At 39.6% G+C, this 19,991-nt stretch overlaps 2 protein-coding genes across 2 annotated transcripts in view; both read right to left on the bottom strand.

Annotated features, from left to right (window-relative positions):
• Positions 1 to 11,450, bottom strand: part of LOC311062422 (stonustoxin subunit beta-like) — a 55,485-nt gene extending 44,035 nt beyond the window's left edge. The window contains exon 1 of the mRNA XM_084081447.1: positions 11,097 to 11,450. The gene's annotated coding sequence lies outside the window, so the exon portion shown is untranslated. The remainder of the gene's footprint in view (positions 1 to 11,096) is intronic.
• LOC311062402 (uncharacterized protein) overlaps positions 1 to 19,991 on the bottom strand; it is a 700,443-nt gene that overhangs the window by 658,241 nt on the left and 22,211 nt on the right. The gene's annotated exons all lie outside the window — the stretch shown is intronic.

The raw sequence follows: 19,991 nt of genomic DNA, 5'->3' as shown, positions 1-19,991 counted from the left end.
ATATATTGTTCCAAGGACCCCCCAGACGCAGAGATTTGAGTTAAAAATGTTTGCTTTAAAAAAAGAATATATTTCATATATATATATTCAAAGATTTGCACAAATGTTCATACTTTTTGAAAAATAGCAGATCTACAAGCTGATGAGCTTGTAGATCTGCTATGTTTTGAAAAGTCGTGACACACACACTCATATATCAAAGCTAAAATCTAAAATGACAAAGATGCTTTCCCGGTTTTAATGGGTTAAAGCACAGGCTGAAATAAATCATGTCTGGAGGGTTAGGGTGATGAAACAGCAACTGTGGCGGCAGCACCCATCACCCATCACCCTGCTGAGGAAGAGAACATTGACAGCACCCCCGCCCCCCCGACCCAAACCCAAGCCTTTTCAGCCCCAAGCGCACCTAAAGCCCAGGAAACCACAAACGGTTAATTCGGCCTTTAACAGGATCTGTCTGATACATGTTGGTGTTGATATGAGAGAGAGAGAGCGAGCGAGCGAGCGAGCGAGCGAGAGAGAGAGAGAGAGAGAGCGAGCGAGAGAAAGAGGTAAAAGCCTAAGTAAGAAGTTCATTGTTTGCATGTTAACCTTTTATGACCAAGTTATAGTATAAAGACCCAACAATCAACTATATAACCCCAGACTAGAGACATTAGTTATAGTATATATTGATTAATTACACTTACCCTATATTAATCTTTAGGGTTTAACGTGATGTCACAAATCAAAATGGAGTCCATGCTGTTCAGTTTTCTGTGATGTTGTGTCAAAATGGTTGACGGTGTATTAACACATAAAGTTCTATCATAGTGGGAGTGTCTACAGTTACAGCGTACATGGTGTGTGACATGGGGACACGTGCGCGCGCGCACACACACACACACACACACACACACACACACACACACACACACACACACACACACAGGTGTTGTGTAACAAGAGTTTTCCAGTTTGTTTGTTTTTTTGTCTGTCTGTAATAAAAATAAAATACATTATTATATTTGAACACCACATCTCTTATGGGGGTCCCTGCATGGCAAAAACATATTTTCATATGAAGTCCTTCACAAAATCAAGATATTAATTTGGGGGTCCTTCACATGATAAAGTTTGAAACACTAATTTGCACACATGAACACATGCACACGCACACAGAGTATCCACTCCAGACAAAATAAGTCTTTTCCTTTTTTTGGGGGTGGGGGGGGGTCACTGAACCAGACTGACATCTTGTGAAGATGGAGTGATGTCACTGACTGTAGGAGGAGCTAGGAGGCTGCTTGTCACAGACATCTGTTTGACAAGACAGCAGAGCTGTGACTGAACATGTTATTATGTCACATGTGCTTCTATGATGTCATGTTATATAGTATGTATGATGTCTAGTGTCGTATCGTTATCTCGGTATGAACATGCACAATATGAATATGAATATCACAAAATGGTAAATGGTGCATTCATACAGCACTTTTATCCAAAGCGCTTTACATTGATTGTGCCATTCACCCATTCACACACACACATTCATACACTGATGGAGGAGGAAACCATGCAAGGCACCAACCTGCTCATAGGGAGCAATTAGGGGTTCAGCATCTTGCTCAAGGACACTTCCACACTAACTCTGGGGGAGCGCCCCAGCCCGGGAATCGAACTGGGAACCTTGCGGTTTCCAGTTCACTCTACCCGGCCACTCTACCCCTGAGCCACTACCGCCCAAAAGGCAACAATGTTGACGATATAATATTTCCCCAGCCTGTACAGCTCAGCCAATGAAAACATACGTTGTTGCGCTTGCCCTAAATGTACAGCTGAGGCCAGCCAACCACAAACCTCATCTCACGCTTTCTTTAGAGAACGACGGCTGAAGCCAACCAATCACAGACATCCTCTTGAGCGAGGCAGGAAACGTGCTGCTGTTACGCAATACACACACACACACACACACACACACACACACACACACACACACACACACACACACACACACACACACACACACACACACACACACACACACACACACACACACACACACAAAGCGGTAGAGAGATGAATGAGAAAGACAAAGCCGTTGCAGAATGGTCACCAGTGTTTTAGAAAGGGGAATGAACAACAGAGCGAGGTGTTGTGTAGATCAGTGGTTCTCAAACGTTTTCATGTCAAGGACCCCCAAAATTATATGTTTTTGGCCGCGGACCCTCCATCTCAAAATATGTTGTTCCAGGGACCCTGAAAATTAAAAATGTGTAATTTTCAGGGTATTTTTACTCTTTCTAATGATTCAGCCTTGGCGTACGACTGCAGCACACCAGCACCTCTTGTATCACTGCTTAAGTGTCTCAATATTATAAATGTTCACATTAAAACGCTTTATGAGTTCCAATCCCAGTTCTGCACAAATCTAATAACCCAGAGAACAAGATGACGTTGTGCGTCCAAACTCAGTGGCTCGGTGGCTTAAAGGGGCTACACCATGAATTTCATTTTTTTTTAGGTTTTTAGTATTTTTTGGGCTCCCCAGTGTCTCTTGTACCCCAAAAAATATTTTTTTTTAACATTCAGTCATTCATGCTCATTTCATGGATTTCCTGAATGGGCGTGTCTGAACAGGCCATTTCAGAATGGCAGGGCAAGTGATGTCACTTGCCCTGATTTTGCATTGATGATGGCCAGACAGAATTGCTCAGTAGCTCCCCCCTGCCCAATAGGACGTTTTGGTATTGCAGCTGAAAAAGCTTGGAATGACAGACAGTAAGATTGTGAGAAAAAATATCTGGATGTTTTTTAGGCTTACAACCTGTTTAAAACGTATTAGGGGGCAATATTTATATATAATATATATTTTTTTAATTCATGGTGTAGCCCCTTTAAGACAATGGTTCCCAAACCGGGGGTCCCAATTTATTTTGGGGGGGGGGGCGGGGTCCACATATGATTAGCTCAACATTGTTTTCTTACTCAACGGTAAACAAACCAACGTACAGTAAAGGTGTATGCAGGGTATCTGCACATTTTTGTAAAGTTACAATTTCAGGACTTTTTAAGACCTTTAAAACACGCCTGCAAGTCAAGAGAGGAACTTGGACCAGACGACAGAAGTTCTCCAGCAAATAAACAAGGAAAGACATGGGAATCACATAAGAAAAGCTCTGGGTCCAGAGACTGATGACTAGACTGCTTCACCTTCACACTAAAAAATGCTGTTTTTTGTTTTATCTTAATAGATGCTTCTATCCTGCAAGATTGTAGTTTTTTTTTTAAATGCACCGTTTGCACTTTTCATATGATCTTGTAAGTCTTAAGTTCCTGCCTATAGGATCAATAAAGTGGAATTTAATCTAATGTTAGATAATACATGGAGGAACCACAACAACTCCTCAGTGTGCTCTTCACATATCATATAGCAGCTTTTAAGGGACCCCCAGAAGCAAAGATATCAGTTAATTTTCGCTTTAAAAAAATCTAAATATTCAAAGATATGCACACTTTTTCAAGGTTTTCAAAAAATAGAAGATCTACAAGCTCATAGCGCGGCACTCGGTGTCGCGCTATGAGCTTGTAGATCTGCTATTTTTGAATAGCCAAAGCTAAGTGGTTAAAAATGATCGTGGCGCTATTAACTAAGTTTGCTGGGGACCCCCCTGGTACTCCCTCAAGGACCACTGGTGGTCCCCAGACCACTGGTTGTTGAAAACCACTGTCTTAAACCCTAGAGGTGATGCCAATTGAGTGTGTGTGCATACAAGGCGGATGCCGTCAGGCAATGGCTTGTGTTCATTGTTGTGTCAAATCTGTCTGTTAATAATGACATAAAATATGCTGAGAGACGGACGGACGGACGGAAGAAAGAAGTAACAGTGTTATTGGGTAAGGGCACGGTCTGTTAAAGTCATGTTGTGCGGCCGATAGTTTTTTGCAGTCAGCACATTGTAAAAAACGGAGTATCTTGCAGAGCATTCTGTCCCAATAACCAGTGACCCACCTGTCACTCACTTTGTAATCTCTGAAGAACAGATTCAGAGCTGCTCTAGTGAATCTGTCAGGATCCTCGTTCACAACCACTACACCTTCACTTACATGGCTTTAGGATGGACATGTATGTGAACATGTTTTATAGATCAGTGGTTCTCAAACCTTTTCAAGGACAAGGACACCCACATTGTATATGTATTTGGCCAGGGACCCCCCATCTGAAAAGGCTCTGTGCCAGGGACCCCCATCTGAAAAGGCTCTGTGCCAGGGACCCCCATCTGAAAAGGCTCTGTGCCAGGGACCCCCAGAAGAGAAGATTTAGGTAAAAAAAAACAACATCCAAAACATTTTCGATAGAATTAAAACATATTTCACAAATAGCAGATGTACAAGATCACAGTGCGGCACAAAGTGACGCGCTGTGAGCTTGTAGATCTGCTATTTTTTAATATCCAACATGGATAAAGTGGTTAAAATAATTGTGATGCTATGTTAACTAATTTAGCTGGGGACCCCCTAGAACCCCCCCCCCACAAGGACCCCTGGGGGTCCCCGGAGCCCACATTGAGAAGCAATGCTGTAGCTAACTGTTGTCATAGCCTACAGAAGGACTGGAATGTGTTCAGGACAGTGCTGTCATCATTATGCCCCAGGCAGGCTGCAATACCTGAGGAAGTCCAGCAGGGGGTAGCGTGGAGGTGGGGATGCCCTGGGCGGGCCAGCTGAGGAAGAGGAAGTGGGTCAGGGTTCTGGTCTCCTGGGTCTGGACGTTCTTCAGGTAGAAGCTCTGACACCAGCTTCACCTGGAACACAATGGACTTCATTGATTGATTGATTGATTTGATACTTTATTAGTGTCATAAATGTAAACACAGCAGGTGGTCCTTTTAGTCATTAAGGATAAAAAGGAGAACATAAAAAAGTCATGGGGACTTGTTTCCATTGTGGTCCTATGCATTCAATTCATCAACATAGCAAAAATAAAATAACACAATAATACATGTCATCAACAAATACAAAACACTATTATGTTCAAAAGGAGAAAAAGGAGAAACGGCTGCAGTGAATGACACCTCCTTTCCATGGTCCAGTGATTTACATCTCTTAAAGGGATAGTTCACCCCCAAAATGACTTTTTTTCTATGGATTAGTCACTCCATGGAGACGTGAATTCATGGATATTTCTTTTTTTTTTTTTGTCTCATTCCTAAGACAATAATTTGATCACCGGCAGCGGTTCCGGTAGGAGACACAAAGAGTCTCGTTTGTGTCTCCTACCAGAAACACTGCCTACCGGTCCGCTGGTCATCACATTATAATGTCTTAGAAATGAGCCAAAAACTAATAAATATCCATGAATTCACGTCTCCATGGAGTGACAAGGACCCCCAAAATTACATGTATTTGGCTGCGGACCCCCCCGTCTGAAAAAACATTTTGTGGCAGGGATTTTTCAAAAATAGCAGATCTACAAGCTCATAGCGCGGCACCGAGTGCCGCGCTATGAGCTTGTAGATCTGCTATTTTTGAAAAAATATATTTATGCATAAACATGAATTAACATTATTCCATACTTCTGCTCTGACAACAGTTAATACTGTATTGACTTACTAGAAAGACACTTTACAAGACCCTACTGGAGAGAATTAACTCATTTATCAACACCAAAAATAAACATTTCTCAACACAAAAGGTAGACTAACATATTAACCCTTTAAGACCGGGAACGCATCTGTGTGTCATTTTAACATTTCTTTGGCTATTTAAAAATAGCAGATCTACAAGCTCATAGCGCGGCACCGAGTGACGCGCTATGAGCTTGTAGATCTGCTATTTTTTGAAAAATCGTGAACATTTGTGAAAATCTTTGAATAATATACATCTTCTCTTCTGGGGGGTCCCTGGAACAAAATATGTTTTGATGGGGGTCCACGGCCAAATACAATTTGAGAACCACTGATATTATAGCAACATGTTTTTTTCTTATGTTGCTTTTTGTTTATGTTTGTGTTTTTTTCAGAACTGTCAGGATTTAGGAGACATTTGTAGAATCCCCCAGAAGCAAAGATTTAAGTTACAAATGTTAACTTAAAATATATATATTCAAAGACCCACGATTTCCCCCAAAAATAGCAGATCTACAAGCTCATAGCGCGGCACTCGGTGCCGCGCTATGAGCTTGTAGATCTGCTATTTTTGAATAGCCCAAAGAAATGTAAAAAGAATGGCACAGATGCGTTCCCGGTCCTGATGGATTAAACACACAACAGGAGCTTTAAACACTAAAGGCAGAAACACAAATACTGTAAAAGTGAAACAAACCAAAACACAGGGGTGTGTGTGTGTGTGTGTGTGTGTGTGTGTGTGTGTGTGTGTGTATGTGTGTGTGTGTGTGTGAGCAGCAGTAATGGCCGCCATCAATCTGACTGCTTAGACCTTTAGATTCAACTACACACAATAAACTAAAACACAATCACCACATTTCTGGTAAAACCCTCAAGACAAGCTTTGTTTTACATCACAGAGCTTATTTTGAACATGTTTTATGTTCTAATACTTTATTTACCTGAACAAACAGGGACAAACTGATGTTGTTCTTTCTCTCTTCCTTGAAGAAAGATGTCACATGACCTCCTAAAACCACCTGATTTGCCCCCTTGTGGCGACATGTGGGATAGGGGTCTTTTCCTAAAATGTAAGTTCCTGCTCATTCCAAGACACACAAAGAAACATGCATAATAAAACACACATGTGACATTTGTGTTTTATGTCACATTAATGTCACATGTTTCTAAACAATAAGCCACACCCTCTGTTCTAGACTCACATCTCCAGTTGCTAAAAGACAGCTTGATGGACGCTCCATTATAGCAGTGGTTCTCAATCTGTTCAGGGTGCGACCCCCCAAAAGTATCCTATTTGTACTGGGGACCCCCCAAAATAATCATATTCATGGATCAAAGTCATGGATTCTGGACACTTGAACTCTAGCATCCATATAGGTTTCCGCGCGACGTCATCACAGCAGAATGCGCAATCTGCGCATGCCCGGGGTAGAACGAACCCGGAAGTGCCGTTCACTCTGTTGTTGTGTTCGGGAGTTAGATAGGCATAATGCTGCTATTATATACAAATAAAGGACAGATCCAACTTCCGACAAATCATTTTTATTGAGTAAACAAGATATTACAAACTGCATAATTTAATCTACTTTCATTAAACCCGGTGAAGACCATTTCTTTTATGAATGGACATTTGACCTGCTGCAGGTAATAGCGCCCTCTATAAGCTCACCCCTCCACTGCGCACGCATATCCTCTCATGTTTACAAACAGGAAACCCGTCTATTCTGAGGGGAACATTAGCCCAAAAATAGCAGATCTACAAGCTCACAACGGCTCGCAGCGTTGTGAGCTTGTAGATCTGCTATTTTCAGTAAAAAATAAAAATTGGGGGAATTTAAGAGGTTAACTGTCTGAAAATGCACTTTAACATGAATGCAACACAACACACAATGATAGTGTTGTATAAATGTATGAAATGTAGTGGAGGTTCTCTCTCTCAGTTTCGGTCATTGGACCTTCCTCAGAGTCATGATGACTGTGAGGAAACGTCAGTCTACTTGTTACCTGCACCGTATTAAATAAAAGGCCTAAACTGTCCGTGTTGCTCCAGCGTTCTGCTCTTCTGCTATTATTATCCTACACTTGTGACGCACCGGACTGGCCCTTTAAGTCTGAGGCGCAACGGTAGAATCCCTTTGTTTGGAAAATAATAACCTTTGTTCCAATGGATCCAACGTAGTTATTATACATGACCAATGAGCTGTGGCCATGTTGTCATGACAACACTATGAATATCAATACACAGGAACAACGACAGACTGTCAAGAATACATTTATTAAACTATTCATACTTCTACACATGATCATACAATAACATGTGAAGAATGAGAATAATATCACATTCATATTCAATGAAAACACAATCATGGAATGAGTGAGGAAACAATGATGTAATAATGAATCAATGAATAAACAATGATTGATTTGAGTTCATTAACACATTTAGTAGATGTTTGAATCCAGAGTGATTGTCCATGCAAGTCCATGCACTCTGAAAATAACGGATCTACAAGCTCACAACACGCCACAGGCTCGTTGTGAGCTTGTAGGTCGGCTATTTTTGGCACCAGCCAAGTATAAATCAGGAATTACGACGCCATCATGGCCCTCAAAAAGACATTTTATTCGACTAAAATCTCATGATATTTAGTCGACTAAAACTAGACTAAAACAAAAACATTTCAGAATGACTAAAATATGACTATAATTTGCTGTCAAAATGAACACTGCTCACAATGTGTCACTTTGTGACGTAGATCTTAGCTAGTAGATAGTTTGTAGATCTGCTATTTACACCAAAGAGATCTGGTGTAGAGGGGGAAAAAGCAGGGGACCAATTACAGAACCCTGGGGGACCCCAGTCAATAAAGTATATGGGGTTCAAGTGGTTAAAGTATAAAGGTTTATATATACAAGAAACAATATTATTACTGTCATAATTACATGATCAAATATACAGCTTTTCTCAGTTCATTGTGTATACAAATAAAAAAATATATATATATATTACATAAAATATGAGTTTGTATCATAAGAGACACAATATGACACTGATATTTACATCATCATCATCATCATCATCATCATCAGTGTTGATGGACAGTATTTATGATACATATTTATAAATGTATGGAGTGGAGGTTTGTTCACTTCTATCTAATCTAATCTAAGATCTAAAGCTTCCTGTGGTGATGACTCATTTTATACCATAGAGTTTGACATTAATATGGATTTGACCAGGGACCCCCATTTGAACATATTTGTGCCAGGGACCCCCCAATTGAACATAATTGTGCCAGGGACCCCCATTTGAACTTATTTGTGCCAGGGACCCCCATTTGAACATATTTGTGCCAGGGACCCCCATTTGAATACATTTGTGCCAGGGACCCTCATATGAAAAAAATTGTACCACGGACCCCCATTTGAACACATTTGTGGCACGGACCCCCATTTGAACTTATTTGTGCCAGGGACCCCCATTTGAACACATTTGTGCCACGGACCCCATATGAAAATGTTTTGTTCCAGGGACCCCCAGAAGCAAAGATTTGAGTTAAAAATGTTCGCTCTACAAGCTCATAGCGCGGCACTCGGTGCCGCGCTATGAGCTTGTAGATCTGCTATTTTTGAATAGCCAAAGCTAAGTGGTTAAAATAATTGTGACACTCTCACATGACGATTAAAATGCTTAGTCTGGCATGGCCAGACTAATATTACTGTGTAGATTAGTCTGGAATCTCTGTGTGGAACCTGCATTTCCGAGGGGCAAAGTAACTAAGTACATTTACTCAAGTGCTTTACTTAACGCGTTAAGTAACATTTTGAGGTATTTTTAAGTAACATTTTGAGGTATTTTTTACTTTACAACCTGTTTGTTTGTTTGTTTGTTTGTTTGTTTGTTTTCACTCAAAATAATTTAAATGCAAATTTAAAAAAATGCCTCTGGTGATAAACCCACATTTGCATACTGGGCCCTAATTGGTCCCTCACATCTTCGGATCCAATCTCTATTGAGAGGGGCCAGCCCAATGGCAGATTGGTCTGGAACCATGCAGGCCAACAAGATTTAGGATATCATTTTCTAAAGTATATAATATTTAAAAAAAATCTTACTTTTTTTAAAGTAGCAGATCTACAAGCTCACAATGTGTCAAGATGTGACAAGTTGTGAGCTTGTAGATCTGCTACTTTCAAATAGCCAATATATACAGAGGTTAACGTGTTTAAACTGATTTAGAGACGACTGGTTCTCAAAGTGAGGTCCAGGGGCCCCCGGGGGTCCTTGAGGGGATACCAGGGGGTCCTAAGCTAAATCATTAAATATACAACATCACAATCAGTGTAACCACTTGAACCATCAAATACTTTGCTATAGGAAAATAGCTGATCTACAAGCTCACAATGTGTCGTAATGTGACGCGTTGTGAGCTTGTAGATCTGCTATTTTAGGATTTTATCATTTGTAACATTTTTAACGACAGAAATCTTGTTGTCAGGGGTCAAAGGTCAAATGCATTGGGGGTCGTTGACATGACAACGTTAGAGAAACACTGAATCTACAGGAGCTTTAATGTGTGACTGTCACTGTGCTGCTTATTACATCATCATGATGATGTCACCGTGATGTCATGATGAGTCACTCATGCCCAAATATGGAGTCCATGACGTCAGACTCGCTACTCTCAAAGTATCCTGGCAACAGTGGTAACCATGACAACCTGCACTCACTCAAACATGTTGAGTAACCATGGTGACCTGATGTCATCCTCACATAGAGACTCTATCTCTGCTCACACAGACACACTGAGGAGGACCAGGGTTCTAACCTGAACCCAGCATAGAGAGGTTCAGAGAATGTGTTCTGGAAGGTGTACAGGTGTGTCAGTGAGTCAGAGGAACCTTTATAAAAGGACAGAGTCCCAGCAGGCCAGTCCAGATACACTGATACTCTGTTAGAGCCAGAGGGACTGACAGGGAGGACAGTGTCCTTTCTATTGTGTGTGAGAGTGTAACTGTTACCACGACCACCATCTCTACAGTCCAGACTCCAGGACTTGTCATTGTATCCAAGCCTGTCATCACCACCTCCTTTCCCGCTGATCCCTCTGTAAGTCACTGCTATAGAAACATCTACACTCCACTCTACCTCCCAGTAACAGTGTCCAGTCAGACCCTCTGTACACAGAACCTGACCATATACATCAAACCTGTCAGGATGTTCAGGATATGATTGATTCTGTCCCCGTGTCACCTTTCTGTTGTTCTCAGACAGAGAGAGGGTTCTGCATGTTGTGTTTGTGTCCAGTGTGAGAGGATGGAAATCTGATGAGAAAAACAACACAGTAAACATTACATACATCATTCACTGACTGACACACACACACACACACACACACACACACACACACACACACACACACACACACACACACACACACACACACACACACACACAATGTATCGTCTGCGTCGCTGTCGGCTGGAAACCTTGTATGTCCAAAACATTTCATTTATTTTCTTAATATCATTTTAAAAACATTAAAATAGTGTAAATAGCAGATCTACAAGCTCACAACGTGTCAGAGATACAAGGTTTCTGCCTGACGACAACACAGTAAAATGTGAGTCAGAATGTCTTAAAGCCTCCAGGTGAGAAGTGACTTTCTGTGAGAAAATGTTTACATTAAGTTTATGTGAAATGACATCAATGTGGAAAAGTACTCACATGTTTTACTTAAGTAAAAGTATCAATACTGTAATGTATAAATACTCTGTTACAAGTAAAAGTCCGGAATTCAAAATGTACTTGTGTAAAAGTACAAAAGTGTCGGTATTAAAATATACTTAAAGTAACAAAGTACTCATTATGCAGAATGTCCCATTTCACAAGTTTTCAAATGTATAAATTGTATAAAAATCTTTTGAAAATAGCAGATCTACAAGCTCACAATGGAAACGCATTGTGAGCTTATTGCAGGGAGACGCAGTGTGAGCTTATAGATCGACTATTTTCAAACGGCCGAAATGTATTTAGGGCTGTTAATGTAGTTAATGTATGTTTTGTAAGAATAATCAAAATCCTCCAAGTAACTCATAACTCAAGTTTTCAAATAATTGTAGTGGAGTAAAAGCACAATATGCCTTTGAAATGTAGTGGAGTAGAAATAAAAGTACTGAAAATAGGAAATACTCCAGTAAAGTAAAAAATACCTCAAAATGTTATTTAAGTACAGCACTTGAGTAAATGTACTCAGTTACTTTACACCACTGAAAATACACACATCTGTTACATCAAAGGTTCCTAAACTTTTAAGGCTGCGACCCCCCAAAATAATCATATTTGAACTGGGGACCCCCCAAAATAATCATATTTGAACTGGGGACCCCTCAAAATAATCATATTTGAACTGGGGACCCCCCACTCTTACAAGCACTTGTCAGGGTGGGGTAGTTGTAGGAGTTGAGGCATTACATTTAGTTTGACTCGGTTCCACATATAAATATTGTGAAAATAGCCGATCTACAAGGTGTTGTGAGCTTGTAGATATATTTTATAGTATATTTATAGCCGATCTACCACTTATAGATCGGTTATTTTGTAGATCGTCTATTTTCACAATATTTGCCTCTTTTTTTGCGTAATATTTGACAATTTGTTCAATTTGGTATTAAAAAGGTCTTAAAAGTCCTTAAATTGTGACATTATAAATGTGCAGATACCCTGTATACACTTATACTGTATGTTGGTTTGTTTACTGTTGAGTGAGAAAACAATGTTACACATTAAGATAATCATCTGGGGACCCCCCACAATAATGTGGGGACCCCCTGGGTCCCAGTTTGTAAACCACTGTGTTACATAGAAAACATTCAGCATCTATAAGTTAGCAACACCTCACACCATGGTGTGAAGCGTTGCTAACTTGTAGATCGTCTATTTTAGTTATTTTCAAAATATGGAGGAATTACAAGCTGATTTACAAGCTCACAACGTGTCACGATGCAAGGCGTTGTGAGCTTGTAGATCTCCTATTTATTATGTACATTCTATTTTTTTATGTTTTTCTGTACTGCAGTATTTACATCTACAAGCTGATCTACAAGCTCACAACATGTCACATTGCAACATGTGAGCTTGTAGATCCGCTGTTTTTGAAATATAGCCAATCTACAAGCTCACAGCCTGTCATGATGCAAGGCATTGTAAGCTCGTAGATCGGCTATTTGTTTTATTTTACACCAACCCAATCTGCAAGCTCACGATCTGTCACAATGCAACTCGTTGTAAATTGATAGATCGGATAGTTTTGTATTAGAAAAATAGCCGATCTACAAGCTCACAACGATTGCATAATATGCAATCGTTGTGAGCTTGTAGATCGGCTATTTTTCTAATATAATACCCCATATTGTATACTAATTAATTAATTCATTAATTAAAAAGTACACAATATGGGGTGTTGTGAGCTTGTAGATTAGCTATTTTTTACTTTCTTCAAGCTCACAACGCGTTATAATGTGACACGCTGTGTGCTTGTGGTATTTTTCAAATATAGCTGAAATACAAATTCAGAACTCGTCACAATGCAACCCATTTTGAGCTTGTAGATCGGCTATTTTTACCTTATTTTCTAATATAGCCGATCTAAAAGCTCACAACAAATCATGATGTGACGCATGGTGAGATTGTAGATCTTATTTTATTTATATCAATTATTGATAATCTACAATCCAATCTGCAAGCTCACAACCTGTCACAATGTGACAAGTTGTGAGCTTGTAGATCCACTGTTTAGAAAACATAAAAGTCCATATAAAAGTTCATCACACGTTAAACAACATATTGTGAGTTTATGTTTGAAATACAGCTGATCTACAAGCTCACAACCTGTCACAATGTAACTCATGAGTTTGTAGATCTTCTACTTTTGAGTTTTAAACAAAGCCAAACTATACAAGCTCACAACGTGTCACAATGTGATCCTTTTGAGCTTGTAGATCGGCTATCTTTGTTATGTTTGATATATTGAGGTCTGAGGAAGATCCAGCAGGCTTTAAACATCACATTCATGATGGTAATAAACCATTTAACTTATGGATCATAATTATTCCAGTGCAGAGTTCTGCTCTGCATCTGGCTTTTTAAATGACTTTGGATGAGCGTGATCTTCTACTTGTTGATGTTTGAAATAACTCACTACCTGTCACATTGCAACATGGTGTGAGCTTGTAGATCGTCTATTTTTGAAATATAGCCAAAACTCATAGCGCATCATAATGCGAGGCTTTGCAAGCTTGTAGATCTGCTATTTCTTGTAATATAGCCGATGTAAAGGCTCACAACACAACATGATGTGAGCTTGTAGATCGGCTCACAACCTGTCACAATGCGACAAGTTGTGATCAGCAATTTTAATTTATTTGTAATAGTCTATCTAAAAGCTCACCACACGTCATGATCAGGGTTTCCGTTAGCCGGTATTTACCAATTAAATGTAATATTTAATTGGCCGTTAATTATAAAGATCACAGGCCACCGTGGCCGATTGGGAAAATGCTGTTATTAGACTATTTTATGTCTGTCTGTCTGCTTTGGACAAAGTGGTGACACACATACATTGCAGGCAAGTAATGAACCTTCCTTGTGCCATTATTCATGATGACATAATTAACATTAACAAAACAAAACAAAAGCTGTAGGTTTTGCATATTAAGGTTGAATGAGATGTAGGGCCCAAAACATATATTAATGTGTTTATACTGTGTGATGTAGTCACGCAAGCTGTTCATAACGCCCACTTTATTCAGTTATTTTTTGGAAAGCGACACCTCTGCATGATAGAGTAGATAGATATTACTAGCCCACTTCATTCTTTGGCCGGTAAAATATAATCCTGTCGGTCAAGGTGGCCGGCCCAAAAAGTGCCTTGTGGAAACCCTGGTCATGATGCAATGTATTGTGAGTTTGTAGATTGGCTCATTTTATGTTTGAAATACAGCTGATCTAAAAGCTTATAACCTGTCTCAATGTGACTCGTTATGAATTGTTAGATAGGCAAATTTTGTTTCAAATATAGCTGAACTACAAGCTCACAACGTGTCACAATGAGAGGCGTTGTGAGGAGTTGTGAGGCATTGGGTTTCATTCACTAAGCTCAGGTCCTCACATATTTTGTACATATATGTGCATATACGTGACTTCTCACGTTCAGTATTCATTCATCTTTTTTTGACGGTGAATTTGGGCGGACACTCAAACTCATGTCTGCTCAGGAACAGACTTATATGCCTCAAACCTTTCATATATGTTATTAGAATGCCTTATTCTTCATGAAAAATCAATGACAATAGTGCCAAACCTCAAATAATGTTTTTATGTGCCCAAAATGTGTTAAAAAAAAAAGAGATCTATTGCTTAGATGCATATTATAGACATGATGCAAATTCAACCGAGTATTTATTTTCAGTTGACGCATTTAGAGCTGAATTATTAGGTCCCTCTGCGTGTTTTCCATTTCTGCAAATGTGGCCACAGTTTCACATATTGGACTTTCATGCCAACAACATATGTTGCACTATTAATTTATAATATTGACCACATCACATCACACTTATGTCTTATCATCTGATGAGGATGCAGTATGGATGAAATCTGTGTCCATAATATCCATTCACCAGTCTGACGTAGGACAGGATATGTTGTTAATCCTAAGGACAGGTTTGTCCTCAGTAATCAATAAAGTGTGTTCTGTTCCATAATCGGATCTCGGTGTTCCTGGATTCCAGCGTCAAAATGTTACCTCAGTCAAATGTGAGCATTATTTAATAGAAAAGGCTTCTATAATATCCTTTCCACGTTTTATTAACACATTGACCGCCAGAGGTTAATCTCATAATGTACTCACCAGTGGCAACGTTTTATTGTTGTTTTTTGTTTTTTTTCACATCGCCATAGACCTTGTTAAAATCCTTAAAATTGAGCCGTGCACTTTTTGTAAACATCGCAGACATCTGCCTGCTTCTACCACTGAAGAGCGCGTGTCAAACGGTGCCTCCATGTTGTAGTTAGAACGGTTTATGTTAAACAGTGATCGCCGAGGAGAAGAAAACAACAAGGAGAAAAATGAGTTTCAGTTTCGTCATTAGAACTAGGGCTGACGGCATCGGCAAAACCGGAATCCCGAATGATTCTGTTTCCGGTGGTGTTACAATGAAATGGTCCGTGTAGAAAATTGAAAAAAAAAAAAAAAAAAATCGAAAAGAAGGAAAAAGCACCACGGCCCGTAGGCTACGGGATCGGCGCTTTACAGTTGGATTTATCGGCCCGTAGGCTACGGGCCCGGCGGGTAGAGTGTTAACCTATTATTTGGTGGTGGGGTTAAACTTTATAACTTCTTATTGTCATTATGAGAGCATTACTTTATTAACGTTCAGCTGATCCATCGTGCGATCGAGGGACTCACTTCCAGACAGAACAGATGTACAAGTTGTCAATGTGGTGCGACTTGACACGTAATTTGGCAGATCTGTTTTTTTTTCTTCACGTGGGTTATTTCTGGTTGCCTTTTATGGTGTTAAATGGGGCGTGGAACAATACAAAGGATCTACACGGGAGCACACTAGTGACTTTAGAACACAAATGAGATACACCTGTGATACGCACAAATCATGGCTCTGAACCCTCTTTCATGAATCACACGTCAGAATTGACTTATGCCAATATACATATGTTATTTATGACCAGGATATACACCTTATCTATGACCAGGATATACACCTTATTTATGACCAGGATATACACCTTATTTATGACCTGGATATACACCTTATTTATGACCAGGATATACACCTTATTTATGACCAGGATATACACCTTATTTATGACCAGGATATACACCTTATTTATGACCAGGATATACACCTTATTTATGACCAGGATATACACCTTATTTATGACCAGGTTAGTGAATGAGGCCCATTGTTTCTGTTAACCCACATGACCTTAGTTTTCTGAAAAACTTAAATGTTTTATTCAAAATGTAAAAAAAATAAATAAGATGATTCATGTGGCTACAAATAGAAACATCTAAAATGACACAGATGCTTTCCCGGTTTTAAAGGCATAACAGCTTTCCAGGTCTTAATGGGTTAAGGACCGGGCCAAGAGCAGAGAAACCTCCTGAATTCCCTGGAAGCTCTACTGAAGAGTTTTCAGGACAGTATCTGGGGAGGGGCCAACCGACTATAAAACAGCAGTGGTGGAAAAAGTACTCATATTTTTTACTTAAGTAAAAGTATCAATACTGCAGTGTAGAAATACTATGTTACAAGTTAAAATCTGGTAATAAAAATGGACTTGAGTAAGGTAAAAGTACAAAAGTATTGGCATCAAAATACACTTAAATTAACTAAAGTAATTATTATTTTCAAATGGCCGAAATATATATAGGGCTTAAGTGGTTCATGCATGTGTTGTAATAATAATCTCAATCTGCAAAGTAAAAGTACAATATTTGCCTCTGAGATATAATGGAGTAGAAGTAAAAGTATTGAAATTGGGAACTACTTTGGTAAAGTCAAAAATCCTTAAAAGTGTAAAACAGTGTCAAAAATGTTAATGTGTGATATTGACACAGACAGACAGATACTCACATTTTGTACTGAGTTGAGTAATGAGTTGAGGATTAAGCCAATCTTCTCCTCCATGTTTCACTCTGTAGGAAATAGAACAACAATGCATCAATGTCTAACTGTCTAACACAACGTCTCCACTACCTGACACTACAGTGTTTCTCCTATCATTATCTTGGCCCTGCAGCCCATCCAGACATACTCACTGCTGCCCAGTTTGGATCTCATCACCTCCTTAGACTCCACCTTAACCCCTAGCACTCCACTCTCCTTTATCCCTTCTTAATGGTAGTGTACTATGCAGATATATCTTGTTCTTAATGCAAGTTTACTATGCAGATATATCTTGTTCTTAATGCAAGTTTACTATATATATATATATATATATATATATATATATATATATATATATATATATATATATATATATATATATATATATATACACACACACACACACACACACACACACACACACACACACACACACACACACACACACACACACACACACACACAGACACACACAAGGCTGTTATATATATATATATATATACACATACATATTTGCATCTATTTGTGACTTTGTGTCAGAGTGAATACACCGTTAAGAGACACGTGAGGGAAACACTGTACATTCACTGTACTATCCAACATGGACACAGTCCAAGTCTACTCACATGGAGTTCTCCAGTAGGCCTACTGAATCATACACCATGCTGAGGCTCAGGTCCAACTCTCTTAGGGAGGGATGAGAGTTTACAGCTGAGGCCAGAACTTCACAGCATCTCTCTGACAACATGCAGTGAGCCAGTCTGAATGAAGAATGAAACACCAGATGAGGGGAAAAAAAGAAAAAGAAAGAATAAATAAAATACAGCAAGAATACAATGAAATAAGAAAGAAAACAAAGACAGATTATTAAGATTCTGAAGTTCAGCTCACACACACAGACACAGACACACACAAGGCTGTTACTACCATCAAACACTCAATATAGATCATAATATACTGATGACATTAGGGATCCCCATATAAGGGCATAAAAGGGACAAGTACGGACACATACAAAGATATGGACACCAAATACATGCACAAAATCTCTGTACGTATGTATGTATTTACTTTAAGTATGTCTGTAGTTCAGGTATCTTGAGAACTGTCCAACAGACCAACGTCAAACTTGGCAAATGACCTGAGTGTATTCTTATGTTAAAAGTCCCTAAAAGGCCAATTTGAATGACTTCCTGACATAAGCAAGAACGTGTGCATAAATATGAATCTTCATTTCATTCACCTGTGTGATCCCCATAGCTGCATGTTCCTCCAAACACACCTGATTTAGATTATACAGCACTACGCCATTTTGAATCTCATTCAAGATGACGTCCAGACAGTGTATTAGTCATTTTAAACTTAAAGAGTACACTAAAATATGTATCTGAAAACATTTTAGTTTAGAAATAAGAAATGTAGTTACATGAACAGGCTTCCAGTGGTGTAAAGTAACTAAATACATTTACTCAAGTACTGTACTTGTGATTAGTTGAGACACAAATAGGCTTCCGTTTCAGACTGATCCTTCAAAATAAAATGAGAAATGTCTTTAAGTACATTGCAAGATCATCTGAACATTGCTACGAATGAACAAGACTATCCTATTGTTTCTCATGAATGTCATTGACCCTGTCAGGCCGAAAGGCATGGCGAGAGAGTATGTTTTTCCCCCTGTCCATCCGTCCGTCCGTCCGTCCGTCTGTGACCAGCTAATCTCCGGCACCGTTGGCTTGATCGCAGCGAAACTGTGCACACACATTCCCTGGATGATATTTCAGAACCTCTGCCCCAAATTTTCTCATGGGCCTTTTATAGCGCCACCAGGAGGCCGATTTGTGCAAAACATTTTTTGACAGATTTTGTCCAAAAATCACGCACATTGGTACACATGATCTCTATAGTCATGTGATCAAGACGGCGGATGTGTTTGATTTTTCATATTCCATCCTGATTGGCTAAGATTGACATCTAAAGTTTGCATTATTGGCTTGTTTTGAACAAAATTCCGCAAATCATGAACGCACCGTCCGATTGCGGTCAAACTTTGCATGCACATTCACTATGTTGAGGAACAAATGCCACCCTTTTAACATTGGCCTGTTATAGCGCCACCAGTAGGTCTAATTTAGCAAAACAAATATTTTTTAACACATCGGGTTCCAGAGGTTTATTAAAATATTGTACGTTCAGTGCCTGCATATCTTCCATCCACTTCGTTGATACGTTTCGTGCTGTAGAAGCCCCGACACGGAAGTGCATGTAAAAAAAGTGTGCGTGCGAGACGGCGGAGGGTCCTGACTAGTGCCTGGAACAATAATATTTCTAACGCGATCCTCCATTGCAGAGTGATCGCCGATCGAAAACGGCTCACTTCCACCACGTTAAAAAGAAATGGAGATATTAAGCTTTTAGTCAAGGAGTTAACATTGGAGCGGCCGACCGGAAGGATTTTTGACATGGATCCACATGCAGCCTCTCCTTCTCATTGAGTACTTGGATGATCCCAAAGTTTCGTTAGAGAGCCCCACGTGGGCCCCACGCATAAAAAAAAATGGGCCAAAAGCGGTCCGGACCGTTTATGGCACATGATGCATGGATTCTCAAAAACCACAATGTGTGAACAAAATGCCTCAAATCATGAATGCAGTCAGTGTCCAATTGTCGTGCAAGGCCTAAGAAGAAATGCCACCCTCT

The sequence above is a fragment of the Gymnoscopelus microlampas genome (assembly GCF_963454915.1).
Source record: "Gymnoscopelus microlampas genome assembly, chromosome: 15".
In the NCBI taxonomy this organism is placed as follows: Eukaryota; Metazoa; Chordata; class Actinopteri; order Myctophiformes; family Myctophidae; genus Gymnoscopelus; species Gymnoscopelus microlampas.
The sequence above is the reverse complement of the archived record's forward strand: the minus strand, read 5'-3'. Positions and strand labels throughout refer to the sequence as shown.